Below are 19,679 nucleotides of genomic sequence, written 5' to 3'. Positions count from 1 at the left end.
ATGAATTATGAAGCTAAGTTGTAAAAGTTGTCAAGATTCGTTCTGATGACAAGAATCCCAGAACGACGTGATGTTTGAAGTCAATGAGTAGTGGGTTAATGAAATGATTGTAATAGAAAAGAAAATAAAAAGAAACTGAAGTGGAAAGGAAAATAAAGACAATAGAGTTTGAGGAATGATAAGGGAGTTGGGTATGAGGAAACCCTAAAGACTCGTAGCAATAGAAATAGAAAAGTATGTATTCATCAGGATGAGAGTGATTCACCATGAGTTAAAGCTGATGGATGAAGGCATAGGAGAAACATATATTTTATTCCCTTTAAGTTGGGAGGATTCGAGGAAACCTTGAGATAGTTCGAAGGATAAATAATGAGACGCGGATGGACTGGGGAGACAAGAAAGTAAGAAATTAGGAAATTGGATGAAGGAAGTGACCTTCAAGAATGCGAAGTGTATGTAAGACCAGTGGCTTGATACCCAGAAGGGGGGATGTCAGGTATAAAAGATATCCCAACATTGAGATAATGGTTGAGATGAATAACAGAGTTAAATGAGTAATTGGAACTAAAAAGTTCACGTTGAAAATGACCAATATCTTCTAGAACATCCCTGTTATCATTACTAAATCAGGCAAGAAAAGTGGATAACCGTGGTTATCTTTTGGAAGCCATATTGATTGACCTCATTTTGAATAAGGATGTTATTGTGAAATTTGGTATAGACTATCGAGATGGGAATGATTAAATAAGATAATCTATGAAGGATATATGACTTGATTTATCCATGGAAGGATGCATGTACCTTTTTAAAGGTGGAATTAGGGATAGAACCTCGGTAACTTAAGATGAATCTTAGGGGAATGCATAAAGGTTGGCATTTCACCCTTAATAGGGACAATATGAGTTTTGACAGTATGAATTGGAAAGGATTAAGGTAACAACAACTTTTAAGGATCAGTGGAGAAATTTTCAGAAGTATAAAGACAATAATTCTGGTAGTAGTAAATGGTATCTTGATATGCCCTATGCCTAGGGTGTACCTGATGAAGGATTTAAGGATAACCTTAGAAGTTTTACAAGGAGAAAGGTAGTATTCAAAGTTCTCAAGAATAGAAATTTTGATAAAGGAAATATGACGTAATTATAATAATGCCAGGTGGGGCACGTGTTGAACCATAAGAAAGTATAGATCAACCCAATGAGGGTCGAGATTGGTGAAAACAAGAAGGACCCAAGATAAGAGACTACTTAAGTATGATCGAGAGTCAGTCGTGACAATGATCACCTCTAAAGACCGAGGCAATAATTTATGCAAAAATGGTAATATTTTTTTTCTCACCAAAGCTTAAGGAAGAGCATCTTCACACAAGCAGTGATTGGAAATGAGGTAGAAAATTTAGTTGGAGGTGGTTAAAATGACATTGATTGTAAGGAAATTTTACTATCAGGAAAGGCCAAAGAGGTGGCCGACACTCTAGGTGTAAGAGAGCAGTTATAGGCGCTTGTGCCAGAGGAATACAGTGATAATGGTTAAAGCCGTGAAGTTTGTATTATGGTGTGAAAGGTTAAAATTCCTTCTGATGATTGTGCAATACTCAACCGTAATAGTGGTTTGGAAAAGATTTAATTTATAAAATTTCCGTGAGCGGGCTATCTATCTTAGAAGGTCCTATCTAGAAAATAAGCTAGGACCATGTTATGAAAGGACTAAATGAACCTTTGAGCTTCATGTCTCCTAATAAAGATATATGGTTAATAATGGTATTAACCTGCTATTATTGCTTTCATTGAAACTCTTCTGCAATTTTATCTGATTCATGTCATATGTACGTCAAGTTCAGGAGTGTTCTTCATGAATCATGAACGGTGATCATGTTACCTCCTTAGAAGAATTCGATACGACAGGTATGGACTCCGTATGGTTAGCTATTAAGATTCCAAGGAAAACGAATGATTACAGTAGGTCAGCGGTGGACCATAGTAATGCAGCAATGATTATGCGAGTAATGAGCCGATTACAACCGTAAGAGTTGTATTAGAATGGATGTTGAGATTGAGTACCACTAATCGGGTCGTGGTGATGTATAAGTTATCATTGATAGACTAATTAAGTCGATTATCTACCTATTGAATATTTGTTCCTTCTTATGAATAGAGAGCCGTATTACTATACGAGGAAGGTTGCAGTGCAAGCATAAAATTCTAGTAACGATGATGTCTAGAATGAAATCCCAGATTCGATTTTCGCTGTCGAGGGAGTTTCAACGGTGATTGTTTATAAGCTCGAGCGAGAGCATGGGTCCATAGGACGATGTACGGAATAGTAAATATTCAGGCACATGAATTGCGATGTTATAATACTTGATGTTGACATATATACACATATGTTTTGTTCTCCTATGACAAACCTCTATAGTTCAGAGGTAGATTTCAAGCCAGATATTTGTGGCAGTATTTTTTTTCATATACAATTCTTTTCAATTCGTTCTTTTCTCTCCTTTACATTTTGTATAAGATGAGAAGAACAACCCTTCTAGAAGGGGAGGTATTTCCGAATGACTATCTATCTATGTGATAGAAGCCTAGTAGGATACCACATGTTGTTTAATTGCTTGTCAAGTACTAAAGGCTGGCCACCTTCTGTACTAACTATGCGATATAACAAGTGTTCATGATCATAGTGATCTCTCAATAAAATCTTGTACTTCTATACGATGGATCAAGCTTTCGAAGATGGAAGCAACTAGAAAGGAAGTAGTATCAGTGTGGTGGTATTACGAATCTACCGCGTTCGTGATACTAAGGTTGACGCGGTTATTCAAAGGTTATAGAACGCTTACGACCAAAAGTGTAACCAGTATAATATTAGGTATGAAAGATAGTAAAGATTACGAACTGAAAAGAGTGGGTATTGAGAAGCAAAAGCTATAATTCTAGGAGCTATGATGAAAGTCTGTGCGACAGACTTGAAAGAATTTGGAATGATCACTTAGCGCATATCGAGTTTTCTTATGACGATGGATGATACGACAGTGTCGGAATGTCGTCTTACGAGGCCCTATACAGAAAGAGATGCCGATCTCCATTGTATCGGAATGGAGTTGGAGAGCCCAAGATGCTCGGACCAGTAGTGGTCCAAAGGACCAAGGATATAATAGATCTAATCAGAGGACGACTGGGAGTAGCCCAAGATGGACATAAGAAGTATGTTGATTTGATAACGAAAGGAAAAAGAGTAGGAAATAGGGGACCTAGTCCTGTTATAGGTATTCCCTTGGAAAAGATGGATGTTGTTCGGAAAGAAAGGAAAGTTAAGCCCACGAAGTGTTGGACCCTTGGAGATATTAAGACGTATTGGGAAGTTAGCATATAAGCTAGCCTTACCCCCGAACCTGTAGCAAGTTCATAACGTGTTCCACGTATTAATGTTAAGAAAGTGTAATCTGGATGCCAGAGAATAGGGGCATATGAGCGCATAGACATGCAACCAGATCTGACTTACGTGGAGAAACCAGTAAAGATTATGGATAAGAAGAAGCAGGTGCTTCGGAACAAAGTGATCAAGCTAGTCAGAGTGCTATGGCAAAACCATAATGTGGAGGAATCAACTTGGGAACTAGAGAGCGCAATGCTAGAAAAGTACCCCCAATTGTTTTCTATCTGATTCCGGGACGGAATCCTTTTAAGGAGGGAAGACTGTAATAACCCCAAAATTTTGGACTTTTTGTAACCCTTATGAATAGTGATTTTGCTGATTATGCTGAATAAGAAAACTTTTCATGCCACACTATGTAGGGGTTCTTTTATTGATATTCTGAGATCTTATTAGTACTCTACGTGGTATATAAGGGTATGTAAAGATCGTCAGAATTCAAATTCGAACACTTTGATTTTTCTCGAAAATCCACCAGATACAGAAAGAATTGAGTATAAGGTAACAGGATAAAAAGGATTTAAATTCAAGGATTTTAAGAGGGGATCATAAAAAGGAATATAAAATATTGAGAAGGGTTTAGGGGAACACAAGTAATAAGATCCCGGGTATGATCCCTCAAACGATAAACGAGAACGAAAGTTAAGCGAACTGTATAACAGATCAGCGATCATTAGCCAAGTAATTAAGAGTTATTCAAAGAGGTTAGTGGATGATGATGTCATCACACCAACAAGAAGAAGACAAGTGTACGAAGATGACATAAGAATGGTGACTTAAGCATGACAAATGGAGGGATTGGTTGGTTGATTGTGAGCCATTCATTATTTTACCATGGTAAAAAGTTAATTAACAAACAAAACAATATCAACCAAGCCAAGCAAATCATAACACAAAACTTGACTTTTCATTTCCAAGCAAGCAAGCTCTCGGCCCTTTCTCATTTTCAAAGAAAAGAAAATCAATTTCCAAGATCCAAGCTTTGATAATTTGTGAGGTAATCATCCAAGGTTCCTTAAGCATAGATATAGCTATCCTATGAATCTAAGCTTCCATTTCCCTCACAATCTCTTCCAATGATTCATGGAAAAAGAGGGTGAATAGTGTTTTCAAGATCTTGAAAATTTTGATCTTGTGTTTTTGTTTAGATATAGCTTTTGTAAGGATTTTCAAGGGTGGTTCCAAGCTCCTTAGTTACTCCTACTCACCAAGGAAGGTATAATCTCATACCCTAGCCCTACTTTTGAATATTTAGAGTTTTTATGTTTGGTATGGTTCATGAGAAGCATGATTCTTGTATACTTAGAGTGTGATTGGATTTGTAATAAGTTTGAAGTTGTAAATCTTGATTATTGGTTAATGAACTTAAGTATAGCTTTTAGTTCATGTTTGAGGGTAGTATAAATTGGAAATCTTGAGATTTTGGGGCTGTTGTAGTAAAGTATGGATGGAGTTCGGTTGTAGTAATGATTGTGGGTTGATTTGTGGATTGATTGGAGTGGTATAAATTTGGTAATCGCGTAAACATAGCCGTCGTAATGCCCGATTTACCTTAGACTGTTTTTGTTCTTAACTTCAGGACCCGTGAACTCACTGTTAGGTTTTGACCATTGCCATGATAAGATAGTTCATGTTACGAGCCTCGTTTTGATATGTGGTTCGCTTGAATCCGATGTACGGTTTAGGAGAAACGACCGTTTTAAGTAACGGCGTTTCGCGAACGAACCATTACCCCTCGCCTTACTTTAAAACCTTAGTTAAGGCCCTTAAATGACTAATTGGAGTATGAAACAATTATATAAAGTGGATTAGGCATTTGGTAGAGTACTCGTGAAAGAATCGCCTTAAAATTCTTAATGGTTAATTTATTAAAAATGGTGGAGCCGAGGGTACTCGAGCGACTTAAGTGAATCGTTACGGGTATAAGCGACCATAAGAGAACGTTAGAGTCTAATTGGTTAAAGTCTAGATTTTTAAGCGACTTTGGTTTAATTCCGACTTATGTTGTTGTTCATAGGTTATCGGACCCACTTTAAGCTTAAGTCTATCCGGGAACACTCAGGCAAGTTTTCTACCCGTTATACTGTTGTTGTGATGTTAATATATGTATATGCATTATCTTGTGATAGATGCATGATTGTTATTAGCAAATCTTGCGATATATTGGAGCATGCTGATATGGTTTATATGAATGCCTGTTTCATAATCTTGATATCTAATTATTGATTCAATGCTTATAAGTTGCATAATACATATACTAGAGATAAGCAGTAGTTGCGTATACCCTTAGTGTAGGGGACCCAAAGGTGAATATTTTCTAAACCGGGAGTCGATGTTCCCGAGTATATTATATATATATATTTATTTATATATATATAGATATAGTTTTCAAAACTATTAATCGAATAAGGTTTATTCGATAACTTTATTTTATTTAATGAATATTATTTTGAATATTCATTCGAGGACTTATGACTCCGCTTATTTTATTTAATGAATATTATTTTGAATATTCATTCGAGGACTTATGACTCCGCCTATTTATTAAATAATATTCTTTATTTTATTAAAGAATAATGTTTCGATAATCAAACTTATTTTCGATTATTCAAATAAAGATCGTACTTTCGTATAAGTATATCTTTGGTTATTTATTATTCATTTCAAGTATGAGTCTTAAAACTTCTACTTCAATTATTTTTATAGAGATTATCCTTTATGGGAATATAATTTAAATAATAATATTCAGATATTTTCTAATATATCGGGACTGATTTATTTCATTAAATCAGCATTACTCCAAACATTCTTAAAATTATTTTAGAGTCTTCAAAATGACTTTTAAAAGTTAGAGCAGATCCCAAAACTCATTTTTATATTTAAGATCTTACTTTCAAAGGGGATTTAAATACTTGCTCAAAACCTGAGTGATCCGGCTCTGTGGTGTATTTTACATTCGCAACGAGGTTGACGTTTTGAGAAAACAGTTTGATTACTTGCCTAATGTTCGGGAAGTAAGCCCATCTAATTGAGTCGGCATAAGCGACAGGCCAGGGTACGGTCTACCAAAGTGTAAGTGGCTGGGTGGCAGTCCATCAACGCGTAAGAGGCCGGGTGGCGGTCCAGCACAAGGTCCTAATGCAGCCAGGGTGATGACCGGTGGGGGATTCATCCATCTACTAGTTGAAAAGGTTACTTATTGGTATCTTTGCCTGATCAGCAAGATATCAGGTTTATGCCAAGGTTTTCTCCTTTCCAAATTCATTGGATATTGCAACTCTGTTTATAATTTTCATAACAGAGGTTTTCAAGGAGTGTATGAAATGTATATATATAGGTGTATATATATATATCGGGACTTAATAAAGTATCTCGTAACTTCATTATTTATAATGATATTTCAAAGATTGAATATATCCAAGTCTTTTCTTGTAGTCTCATCTATGTGATGAACTTTTGAAACTAATTATACCTTGAACGATGGTAGTTCAAGTAGTATTCGGAAAAGATATAAGTATATTGGAGTATCTTGTAACTTCATCTTTTCAACTTATATCTGGTTAATGATTATCTTATGCATGACAAAGATTTTTACAAAAACGTTGAGACAAGGTTAGATATATGAGATCACCTTGCAACGATATTTTTATACAGTTATAAACTGGAACTCTGTGTTTATTATGCATGGAAGAGGACTTCCAAGATTTTGAAAAGTATATGTACATATATACTGAATATTTTGCGACTTGGTCGCGTTAAGATATCAAACTTGGTTCATTTCTTCTTGACCAAGACTTTCATGAGTACTATGAGAATGCTCATATATTGTTAATTATTATACATATTATTTCGGTGGTCTTGTTGCTCACCCTTACTTTCTTCTTTCATCACACAACAACAGATAGAAAAGATGAACATGACCAAGCTCCCAATTCGCAAGCGGTTAGGAAACGTTCCGCAGTTTTCTGGAGGCATTGATGCCGCAGTAGCTGAGGTAGGAATTACCAATAGGCTAGGCTTTCAACTGTTGATGCAACAGACTTATGTATCTATATGAATTGTAATAATGGCAAGGAAATGTAAATTTATTCAGAAACCCTTTTGTGGTATAATCACTTATAATTGTGGAATAAAATGACTTATGTTATTTTTGGTATTCATCTCTGAGACTATAACTTGTGGTGTGTGTGTATATTGTGAGGTCACAGTACGCAATGGTTGGTTGTTTATTAAGATTAAGAGTTGTCAAGGGAATTGGAACTCGTGACAACCCGGATCCCCGACCTCGAATTTGGGGGTGTTACAGTTTCGTTCGGCTTATCAAAGTCCAGGCCCAACAACCATGATTTGAGCCTAGTTTCCTTTATAACTGTCATAGCGCGAGGCGATACCTTTTTATGAATAGGTGCGAACCTTTGGCCTCACATGCGATCCATATGGACCTTTACATGCGTTTGTGGGTTCATGAATACACTCATGTGACGCCTCTTAGAGAAGTTTACACTATGAGCCTTCATCTTTATAAAATAGCCACGCGTCCCATTAAGAGCTTGGTTCACTGGTTTTTAATACACGCGAGACCCCCTCATAAGAGTTTTTCCTACGAGTCTTCAAGTTGTTGATAGAGAAACAGAGCATCCCCAAATAAACTTGTTTTTTGTGAAAGCAACGACCTTTGTGGCCGTTATTTACTTTTGGGGTCGCACATGCGCCCATTGGCGCCCCCGACTAGATGAGTCATTCTTTCGAGGTTTTATATAATTCTTAAGTGGACTCATAATTACCATCATGACTGGACTCGTTACTAATAAGCTTACAAAACAATATACATTGGGATTGTTTAGGATTCATGCCAAAGGTATGCTTAATATAATGAATCAAAATTAACTTACTAAATTTAAAGTTTTACGGATAGATTGTTTGATAGCAGATAAATGATTAATGATTTCAGAGTGTATTAGCTCTTTAGATGTATGTAACTATAAGGGCAAGAATCGGGGAGGGATTCCATATTTTAAAAATGTAAACAATAAATCAAATGCAACATTGAACGGAAGCTCAATCGATTAAACCTGACGTATATGTTGTGTCAACAGTTGGTCAACAAAATGGGAGCATTTTGACTAGTTATTATAATATTTGATCGGAAATTAACGTTTATCGACCATCTTTTATAATCTATTTGTATTTATTTATAATTATAATCGGTCTTACTCCCTCCATCCCTCCATCCCTTCCTTCGTCACTAAATAAATACATGTTCATTTTAATTTTTGATGAATTAACTTAATCAAATTTTGACTAAAATTTATACCTACTATGTAATTAAAAAAATAATAAAAAATATATCATAGCAAAATACATTTAATCAATTATAATATGTAACTTTTAGATTTTAAAAATAGTTAATCAATAATTATTAATATTAGGTAAACATTTGGTCAATTTAATTCATCAAAAATTAAAATGAATATGTAATCTGGGAGGGAAGGAATATTAGGTAAACATTACGTGACTAGTTATATAAACACAATGATTAGAATACGGAATGTTATATTGACTGTATCGGATAGATGAAATGCAATGATTTTGTCATTTTTGGTATCACGAGGGAGCCTTTTCTATTCCATTTAGTAGCGATTAAATCTTCTTCAAATCATATTGGTTCAAAAGTAAATAACTCAACAGAAACAGCAACTATATTAGCAAATATGCAATATGCAAATCATACATTCGGCAAGGACACAGGGGAAGCTATGCAAATGCAACAGTAGCTAATAGATAGTGCGGATCTCACTTTGTGACTTGTGAGTCAAGTGGTGATAATTAATTAAAAAAATTATTTGTAACTTCATTTTCGATCATTCTTTAAATGTTAATAATAAAATTGTTATTAAAATAGAAGCATAGAACAAGATATATTTGCGGGTATGGTATATAAGTCGAAATTCGCTTTGGCAATGATCATCCACCCGAGGTACAAAAAGTTAACCTTTACATAATATTCCAGAGGACAGTGATGCGTTTCTAGAAAGAAGGTGGTGTACGTTCTAAGTGGAGACATTCAAACAAGCATTTGATGGCTTCATTCAGATGTTGGGAAGCATTAACGCTTAAGCCACATTACCTTTCCTTTCTTTGTCAATTAAGGTGGCTGTCTCACAATTTCAATCTACCCCATCTGCACATATATGTAAATATTTACACATAATTCATATAGGCAATGCATGTAATGGTTGTATGTATGCGTGTGTAATTTTGTGTTTTAACCAGTGATTAGATAAGAATCCATATCTTTGTCCTCCTGTCTTAGTACGTACCATGTGTTAACAATAATTAATCACAGGTAACAATCAGATTAGCAAACTGATTAGGCTTAATTAAACACGCAAGACTATTGATTGGATAATGCTATTTAAAGATTTGTATTTTGGTAGCACTGCTGAATAATATCGTTAGCCAAGGAAGATAAATCATTAAAATAATATTGTTCATTCCAGACAAAAACATTGTAAAACCTTAAATTGACGTAAATAAATTTTAAAAAATCTATGCTTAATTTATATAATGTTTCTTCTATTGGAATATTATACACATATAGATCTTCGTATTTTTACTTTATTATCGCCTAGCTATGTGCTTGTAAACCGGGTTACGGCGTTGCATGCATGTGATTTTGAACCCTACAGGACAACCTCTGCGGTCAAGAATTACAACACAATACCCAGATAACTTCATTCTTCTGATTGTAGTAACAACTTCCAATACCCACCTCATGCATGCATGGTTTGGAGTGTTTAAGATGGAGACTTTAAAGACTTATTACTCAAGGTACGTCGACACAGATTTAATTAATAAAAACAACTTACATTATACCAAATGATACTACATGACCGGCATATAGGTCACCAAAATTTAACAAATTTAATACAAGTATCATCATCTATAGTGGGGATTGCAATTTCGTTAATCTATAGACTATAATCCCGTCTTTAAACCACGAAATAATGAAACCAAAGTTTATAGTACTGATTTGCATCCCAAACATATATTGAGAATAAAATTTTTAATCTTGACAGTTTCCGACTTAGAACAAATCCTATATTAACGTTAAAATGATTATAGATATTGTTATAATTTGAGATTAAAAAGTGTATTTTTGTGATAAAATAAAACTACAACTTCAATTCTAATTTTATTTTACAACCAAATATTTTGAAATTAAGTAAAATTTGGTTTCATTTTCTTAAATTTCATTTAAAATAAACCAACATATATTATATTTAGAATTAATTAAATGATGTGATAAGAATAACTAAAATTATTTTTAGTTCTAAATATAGGATCGGCTATAAATTCATAAGAACAAGTATAGGTATATATTGAAGTAATTTTTTTTTTATTTTAGTTATATATTATAATGACATAAGCAATTATAAATATGTATTGAACTTACTTTTATAACAATAATGTAAATGGTCAGGTACCCTCCAAACTAAATGATGAACAATAAAGTTTATTGTGGATGGAGGGGTTCATCTATCTATATAATGGCTACATGTTGGAGTAACTGATTGATTTTGTGTGTATAAAATTTCTGAAAATGGGTGCTCGGGATGGCACAATATTGCTAATGCCGAGTGCCAGACCAACAAAAGAAATTATAGAATCTAGTGCGTGCGTCGAAAGGCTCCTTTCACCTCTTCGAATGTCCGACACGCTCTCTCCTTAATTTTCACTACTCTATATTTTTAATTTTCAATTAGCCAGGCTCCAACCCAAAACCACCGAACACCTACCTCCTTTTTATTAACTCAGTTTTTGACACCTAACCAAATCACACTATTTTTTTGTTTTGCAAACTAACGAGCTATATTGACTCCATAGAAACACCTGATATCGATGTTTTCACTTTAGTAAATTTTTTAATTTGACGCATTATATAATACCTTTTGATTGATGTTTTCGCTTTATTAATTTTTTTAATTTGACGCATTATATAGGACCTTCTTATTAATATCTGAAAACATATTTTCTCTTTTATGTTTTGTTTGAATATGTGTATAAAACTTCTTTATCCTGAAATGATAAATTAAATCTGGTTACGGTAAGGAAATGAACATAAATCTTTTATTACGTTCAGCTTGTGTAATTCCCCAAATATTACAAATACGTATCTCAAGATCAGTTAAGTTTATTTTGTATTATGTTTTATATTTGGCTAAATGACAGTATAAGTGTATTCGCCACTGATGTTGAGAAATAAAAATCAATTGCGTTGGCCCACCGCACCAGCTAAACTTCTTTATATAACACCATTTCATCTCCTCTCCTTCACATCTCAAACCCTCTCTCTCTATCTATCCTCCATTGCTTTAGAGAGGGAGAGAGAGAGGGAAGCTGGTGTGTATATATATATAGTTGCTGATATATATCTATGTGAAGAGATAATTTATCTTTCTTTCGGATACACATATGCATGTGAGCGGTTAAAAGAGAACTTGGGGTGGAGATCATGAGAGCTGAGTGTTGCAGTCGTGGATCCGGCCAACTCAAGCTAGCAATACTCCTCTTTTTTCTTCTTTTTCTTAACATATACTAAATGGCCAGCCCAGCTGCCCAGATTACATATTACCTGGTTCTGTTCTCATATATTTAATATATATGTACATGGGAAAATTCCATCAGAAGATTTATTGATTCTGGTGGAGAGCCATCGAGCAAGCGCGCTTCTTATAGTAATCATGTATATCAGATCAGCTCGCAGCAGTTCTCATAGTCTAGCTAGAATCGGATGAGGCAGACAGATTGGAGCCAGGCATTTTATATTTTGCTCGTTAATAGAAATATATATGATTAAGTAGTTTCTTATAACATATATACATGTTTTCAAGGATTTTCATTTCTTTTAGACAATCTGTATAGTGCTATCGTCATGTGCTAATATGGCTTTTTATTTATATATTTGTATGTTTGAGATCCGTTAAGTACATGACGATACTGACTAATAGCGGCCGGCTTAATTTTATATCAAACTATACAGATTAATTGCGGCTTAATATTATATCAAACTGTAGTCATGCTTCCTTCAGGTTCGGAGTTGTATTATAATCTATACGAGGGTATACCAAGTAATTGATATGCAACTAAAAACTGGACGTTACAAGCTGCGTTCCCTGTTCTTAATCTTAATTTGGCACAAATAGATAAAACAATTAAAACTAAACAACTGAGAAAGCAAAGCCGGGACATATCTTTCTAAACCGAGTACATATCATGTCCAGCAACCAACAGTACTACAATATAAGAAACATGGCCCTAAATCGATATTTTCCCTTGTTTCATGTTGGCGTAGTTGGTAAGACCCATGGTTCTTCTACTGATAGTACATGTAGCTCCTGCAAGGACTAGAGCCGGACTTGTAACTCAGTCCGGTCCTGCACACTATTAGTCTTAACTGACCCAATCCCGCAAGCCCAATCTTGGGAAATCCCAGCACGTGAGTCACTTGTGACTCACTAAACACATGATAGGGACAACTGTCACCCATCAATCATGGGAATAATCTAGGCATGTGTCAGAAGATTCTCAGAACATTTCTCAGTCAGTCTCGTGCTGCCACGTGTAAAGTATCCACTCCAGCTAGGTGTCCTCCGCTCTTAAAACCAATGGCTACGATTCAAAGGTACCAACCCCAAAACCCTATCATTGGGCTATAAATAGCCCAAGAAGGTAAGGTTTTGGGGTTAATCACTCTTTTGCACTCATATACATACGCAATCATCTTGCATTCATATCTAACTTCATCTTCCCCAAAAGCAAGTTCTTACTCTCATATCGGAGGCGCCGCGAGACTCAAACCCCCCTTCCTGTGTTATTTTGAAGGAACCCCGCCACAACTACACCTCCACAGCGGCGAAGGATCCAGGCACAGCGTCGAAGGAGCGGCCCCGCCACCAGGAGTTATCATTTGGCGCTAGAAGGAAGGGCTCTCCATCCTTGGGTCTCGGTGCCCCTGGATTCACCTTCATCATCAAGCTCTTGAAAGAGTCCATTTATTTGACCTGTAAGAACCCAAACAACCAAACTCTTCCATAAACATGAATGTCGTTTATTTAAGTCACGTTTGTGTATACTCGTTATTTTAGGCCACGTTTATGTGGGCCCTATTTTGTTGATTTAAGCCACGTTTGAGTGTGCTATTGTTAGTTTTGATCATTTTAGAACCCCGATTTTGCTCTAGTTTGAATATTTCCTATGTGTTCTAAAACCCCGCTACACTTATTCTACCGCATTGTTGACTAGTCCCAGAAGATTTTTTAAACTAGTCCCAGAAAGCTGTTTGTTATTGCTTGTTATTGTTTGGGATAGTTTTTGCGATTTTTGTAAAGCAAACTTAGATTCATATTGTTAGTTGGAAATTTTTTAGTTGTTGTTGGTATTTTTGAGAAATGGCAAGACCAGGAAAGCATACTTCTGGGAGACCATCTGCTAGTACTCAGGTCCGGAAGCCGGACCACTCCCAGGCCCTTGATCCAGAAGCCGACAGAGAAGCGTTCCAGGAGCAACCATTGTAACACACTCCCGTTGTGGAGAGAATTGTAAACACCCAGGACTCCAGAAGCCTTATTGAGCTGAACCAATACAAATACACTAATGTTTCGGTGGTCGAAGAGCACATGGCCAACCTTACAAGTGATGAACTGGTAGTAGAAATTCGGCTCTACAGGCAGGAGCAAACCCAGCTCCAGGTTGAAGCCGAACTTGAGGAATAACCGGAGGAGTCCGGGGACTCCCAGCAATCTAAGAGATCTGTCTTTGACCGAATTGGAGCTAAGGGAAAGAAAAACAAAAAGGATCAGGGTAATAAGAAAGAAGCAGATTCTACTAAGCAGAAAAGGTTGGAAGAAATGCGGGAGGAAATCAAAAAAAAAAAAGCAAAGCTCGAGCTAAAGATCCAAAAAAGAATACAGTTAGAAGAAGAAAAGCTACTGGCCAAGTCTAGGACCGAGAGATTCCGGAAGGATCCTACTCCGGAGCTGATTTCTGATGATGAAGAAGAGGAAAAGCAGAAAGACCTGAAAGATATGATCTATGAATTGCAAAGGAAGATGGACAGAGACTCAGGAGTGGAAATTGGAGAAACACTGACTCCTTTCAGCCACTCCTTGGAGGCAATTCCCAGCAGCGGGACTTGAAGCACTACAATTTCGATTCTTTAGACGGCCTAAGAGACCAAGAAGAGCACTTGAACTACTTTAAGCAGATCGCGCAAATATATTACTACAATGACTTGACAAAATCAAGGTTCTTCGCATCAACTCTTAAGGGAGGAGCCCATTGATGGTTCAGCAGGATCCCATCCCGCATCATCCATAGTTAGAAGGAGTTCCGCGCATCTTTTCTCCGAAATTTTCGAGCAAACAAGACATATGAAATGTATATGTGTCACCTAGAAACGATCCGGCAACACGACAATGAGTCCCTCTCAGCCTATATACGCCGATTCCAGGATGCAATCAACAAAGTCTCGAACTTGGACGAGCTCGAAGCTCTGAGCATCTTCAGGAGAAACTTGGACCCAGAGCACAATGAGAGATATATTGTCGAACTAATCAATAAGGAGCCACAAAGTTTGGAAGCAGCTTGCTCCATGGCTGCCAGATTCATAAAATAAACTGATGTACTCTAGAAAATGAGGATGACCCGGAGTGGGGGATCCAGGAGTAAGAACACTGATGACCGATCGAAAGGGGGTTACCATCAGGACAAGAAGTTCAAGAACAACCAACAGAACCAAGAAAGACAAACTACTCCAGTTTTTCAAAGACTTGGTCCTAAGCTGGAGTCCAAGAGCGATCCAGGACCCGCGAAGCAGCCTCGGGAGCCGAAGCAGGAGCCGGACTAGACTCTTCTCAACATGACCCGGGAAGAAATATTGAAGGAGGTAAAAGACAAACCTTTCTATTATCCTCCGAAGCCAATGCAATCCTCCGGAGAGCGGGCCTTATAATAGGCAGTGCGATTATCATGAAACCCATGGACACAAGACTGAGAACTGCTTATCACTCAAGTACTTCATTGAGGACCAAGTGAAGAAAGGAAATATGAATAAATACCTAGTCCGGGACAACAACAACAACAACAACAACAACAACAACAACAACAGAGGGGAGGCACAGAAGAGAGGAAAGAATGTAGTTAATGTAGTCCTAAGAGGCCCCACTTCCCACCACGGAGCCCGGACTTTGGCGAAGAAGTGCTCTTAATCCAAACACTCCCAGACCTGGTGATATCCTTCAGCTGTAAGGAATATGAAGGAGTCAACCCTCATCACAATGCAGCTTTAGTTGTCACCTTGGACATCTTTGATAATGAAGTAAGAAGAATGCTCATAGACAATGGTTCCTCAGTAAATATTCTCTTCAAGCACACAGTGGATCGAATGCAGTTAGGGAACGTCCGCTCAAATGATTGCCGGGAGGACCCACTCTACGGGATCAGACACAACTTAGTCCCTATCCAGGGGACTTTGTATCTACCTGTCATTTTTGAAACTGCTCATAACCAAGTAACTCATGTCATAAAGTTCTACGTCATCAACAGTCCTTCATCATACAATGGAATAATCAGCAGGTCAACTTTAACCATGATGCAAGCGATAACTTCAATCTCCCATCTCAAAATCAAGTTCCCAACCCCGACAGGAGTCGGGGAGATAAAAGGAGATTATGGAGTTGTTGAAACATGCTATAGCCAGGGGTTAGTCATGGAAGAAACCCACCAGGACAACAAAAGGAAGTCCACAGTCCTTCACAAACAGCAAAGCATCAAGAAGCACTAACCCCAACCAAGGGAAGAAGCAATAAAAGAAGTACAACTCATTGAATCAAGTCCGAACCAAGAAGCAAACATGCCAAGTCTGCAAGGACCGGCAAGCAATCAAGTCATGGTAGTCGACAAGGAAAATCAGGTCCTAGACCAAGCTACTCCTACCATGCAAGAAACCAAAGAAAAATAATCTGAAGAAGTAAACTTCTACTTGAAGAAGAACTCCTAAGCCCGATTTCATCAAATGGTCTCAAACAAAGAACAAGCAAAAATTGAAGCTGCATTTGAAACAGAAGAAGTCTGGATTGATGAAAGCAATCCTAACAGGAAGGTAAAAGTTGGGTCAGGACTCGAAGAGTCCTTCAAAGAAAGACTAGTGTCCTTGCAGCGGAAGTACAAAGATATTTTTTCCTGGAGTCCAAGAGACATGCCCGGACTACATGAGTCCATAGCAATGCACAGCTTGGATGTCAACCCCAACAGAAAATCAGTCAAACAGAAGAGAAGAAATTTCACCCTGGAGAGGCAAAGAGCCATAGACGAAGAAGTTGAGAAGTTACTTAAAGCAGGAATCATCAGAGAAATCAAATATCCGGAGTGGCTAGCTAATGTTGTCATGGTAAAGAATTCTAACGGTAAATGGAGAATGTGTATGGACTACACTGATCTAAATGATGCATGCCCAAAGGACCCATACCCTCTCCCAAATATTGATCAATTAATAGATGCCACCTCCGGACACATCATGCTAAGTTTCATGGATGCCTTCTCCAGATATAACCAGATAAAGATGAACCCGAAGGATATACCTAAGACATCATTCATAACTCACAGAGCAGTCTTGCTTATGTGATGTTGTCATTCGGACTCACAAGCGCATGATCCACTTACCAAAGAGCCATGAACAAGATATTCAAGTCCCAAATCGGAAGGAACTTGGAGTGCTATGTTGATGATATGATTTTCAAATCGACAACTATACCAGGACACGTAGAAGACCTGAAGGAGTGCTTTGACAACCTGAGGAGAAATTAACTTTAACTCAATCTGGAGAAGTGTACCTTCGGAGTAGGAGCAGGAAAGTTCTTAGGATTCATGATCAGCAATAGAGGAATAGAAGTTAATCCGTAGAAAATAAAAGCAATCCAGGAGATGAGGGATCCCAAGACCCAAAAAGATGTGTAGAAGCTAGCAGGTTCCCAAACAGCACTCAGGAGATTTATCTCAAAACTAGCAGAGAGGTGCTTACCATTCTTCGATTTACTCAAAGGAGCAAGCAAAAAGAAAGAGGTGAACTGGAGTCTGGAGTGCCAAAAAGCATTTGAGGAAATCAAGTCCTACCTCTCTCAGCCACCACTCCTAACTAAAGCTCAATCAGGAGAGCCTCTCTACCTATACTTATCAGCAGGGCACAAGCAGTAGGAGCGGCCCTAATCAGGGAAAAGAATGGAAGACAGCAACCAGTCTACTACGTGAACCAAGTTCATAAAGATGCGGAAATCAGATACCCAAGATAGGGGAAATTTTCCTTCGCCTAAGTCACAACTTCAAGAAAACTCAGGCATTACTTCCAAGGAAGAGAAATCAGAGTGGTCACAAATCAGCCTCTCAGAAAGATAATTCACAAGCCAGATGTCTCGGGAAGGCTAGTAAATTGGGCTGTGGAGTTAAGCCAATTCAATTTAAGCTTCATTCCCAAGACTACTGATAAGTGGCATTTTATACCACTTAGAACGTCTTAAAATGGCTTAAATTGGTGTCTTGAAATCAAGTATTTTGTGTATTTGATGCATTTTTCTAGTGTTTATGCATTTCAAGGTATTAGTTGCATTTCGGGGGAGGAATCATCAAGAATAAGCCTTGGCATGTGTTCACCATTGCGAGAGGAAAGAAACGGGCAGATTACGGCGAAGAAACGGAGCAAAATCAGATTTTTTCCAGTAGAGGTCTGAGCGCCCGCTCAGCATTGCTGAGCGGCCGCGCAGCAAGCTGAGCGCCCGCTCAGCTATGCTGAGCGGCCGCGCAGGGTCGGGGAAAAAAATATATTATTTCATGACTTCTACTTCTGTTTGGTTTCCACTTCTATGCAATCTGAGTTTTATGGGACTATTATATAAGTAGATTTGAGACGTTTTTACAAGTGTGGATTGAAGAAGATTGTGTTTTTACGCAAGGAGCGAAGGAGATAAGGAAGAAGACCGATTTAGCACACCGCAACGAAGAGGAAGCATATTTTCTTGTGATTCTTGTTTCGTTGTAACGTTGGATGCTAGTTTTCTTACTTTGAACTTATTTACTCTTGTGACGTATTCTATTTTAATATAATTAGTTTAGTTATTATTTTCTTGTGTTTATTTATCATGATTTCATATGAACCCATGATGACGATAAGTGCTATTATGGGCTAATTGTGATCATGGGGTTGCAACGGATTTATTATGGAATTCTTTAGTTAATTGTTTAATACTTTAGTGTGTGATGATTGTATGATATCTAGTATTGGTTTTGCATATTCGTCTTATGTGCGTCGCGAACATATAAGATAGGGTGTTAATCTCTTGTGAAGCGACGGTGGATCTTGAGATTTAGAACTTGCCATGCTAGCATAGGTTCATGTATATTGTGCATGATTAGTGGGTAACTCTAACAGTTTTATTTGCCCTATGTAATCAAAAGGAATAACTTGTGCTTAAATCGTTGTGTTGTCAATTTCTGTAGACATATAGGAACTCAACATAATTGATGACTATTCAACTTCTATCTTAATTGTGGATGCTTGGTAGAATGGTATTAGTACAATGAAAGTTGGCTTTTATCAGTTTCGTGTATTCGATTAATATCATCACTGTCACATGCTAAAGGTAATAACAATGGCTATTGAAGGAAGTAATAATGAAGTTGTAATCTCATGAGTGTTTTATTATTGATAATTTGAAGTGTTAAGTAAGTGATTAATTAAGTAGATAATTATAGTTAATATTTAATCAACAATCTTAAGTGTTAGTGTCTTAACATTGAGAAGTAATCATACATTGGTGAGTGAGTTTAATTAGACAATAATTTAGTCTGAGTCTCTGTGGGAACGAACTAGAAAGTATTCTATATTACTTGCGAACGCGTATACTTGCGTGAATATTAGTGCGTGATTTCGCCCTAACAAGTTTTTGGCGCCGCTGCCGGGGACTCGGCGTATTTGTTTAGTTTATGTACTTACCATCATTGGTCATTAGGACTCAGTGATTAGGACGTAGTAGTTACTTATTGTTTCCGGTTGTGTTTCAGGTACTTTAGCAAGCGTTTATGCAAACTCGTTCTCGTGCTCGCAAGAGGACTTTAGATACAGCTGAGGAGACAGACGAAGTTCTTGATTTTACGGAGAAGTTAGATTTTGAGGATTCGGATTCAGGAACTGAGCG

Source organism: Apium graveolens, chromosome 4 (genome assembly GCF_009905375.1).
Source record: "Apium graveolens cultivar Ventura chromosome 4, ASM990537v1, whole genome shotgun sequence".
Taxonomy (NCBI): domain Eukaryota; kingdom Viridiplantae; phylum Streptophyta; class Magnoliopsida; order Apiales; family Apiaceae; genus Apium; species Apium graveolens.
Note: the sequence above shows the minus strand (reverse complement) of the source record.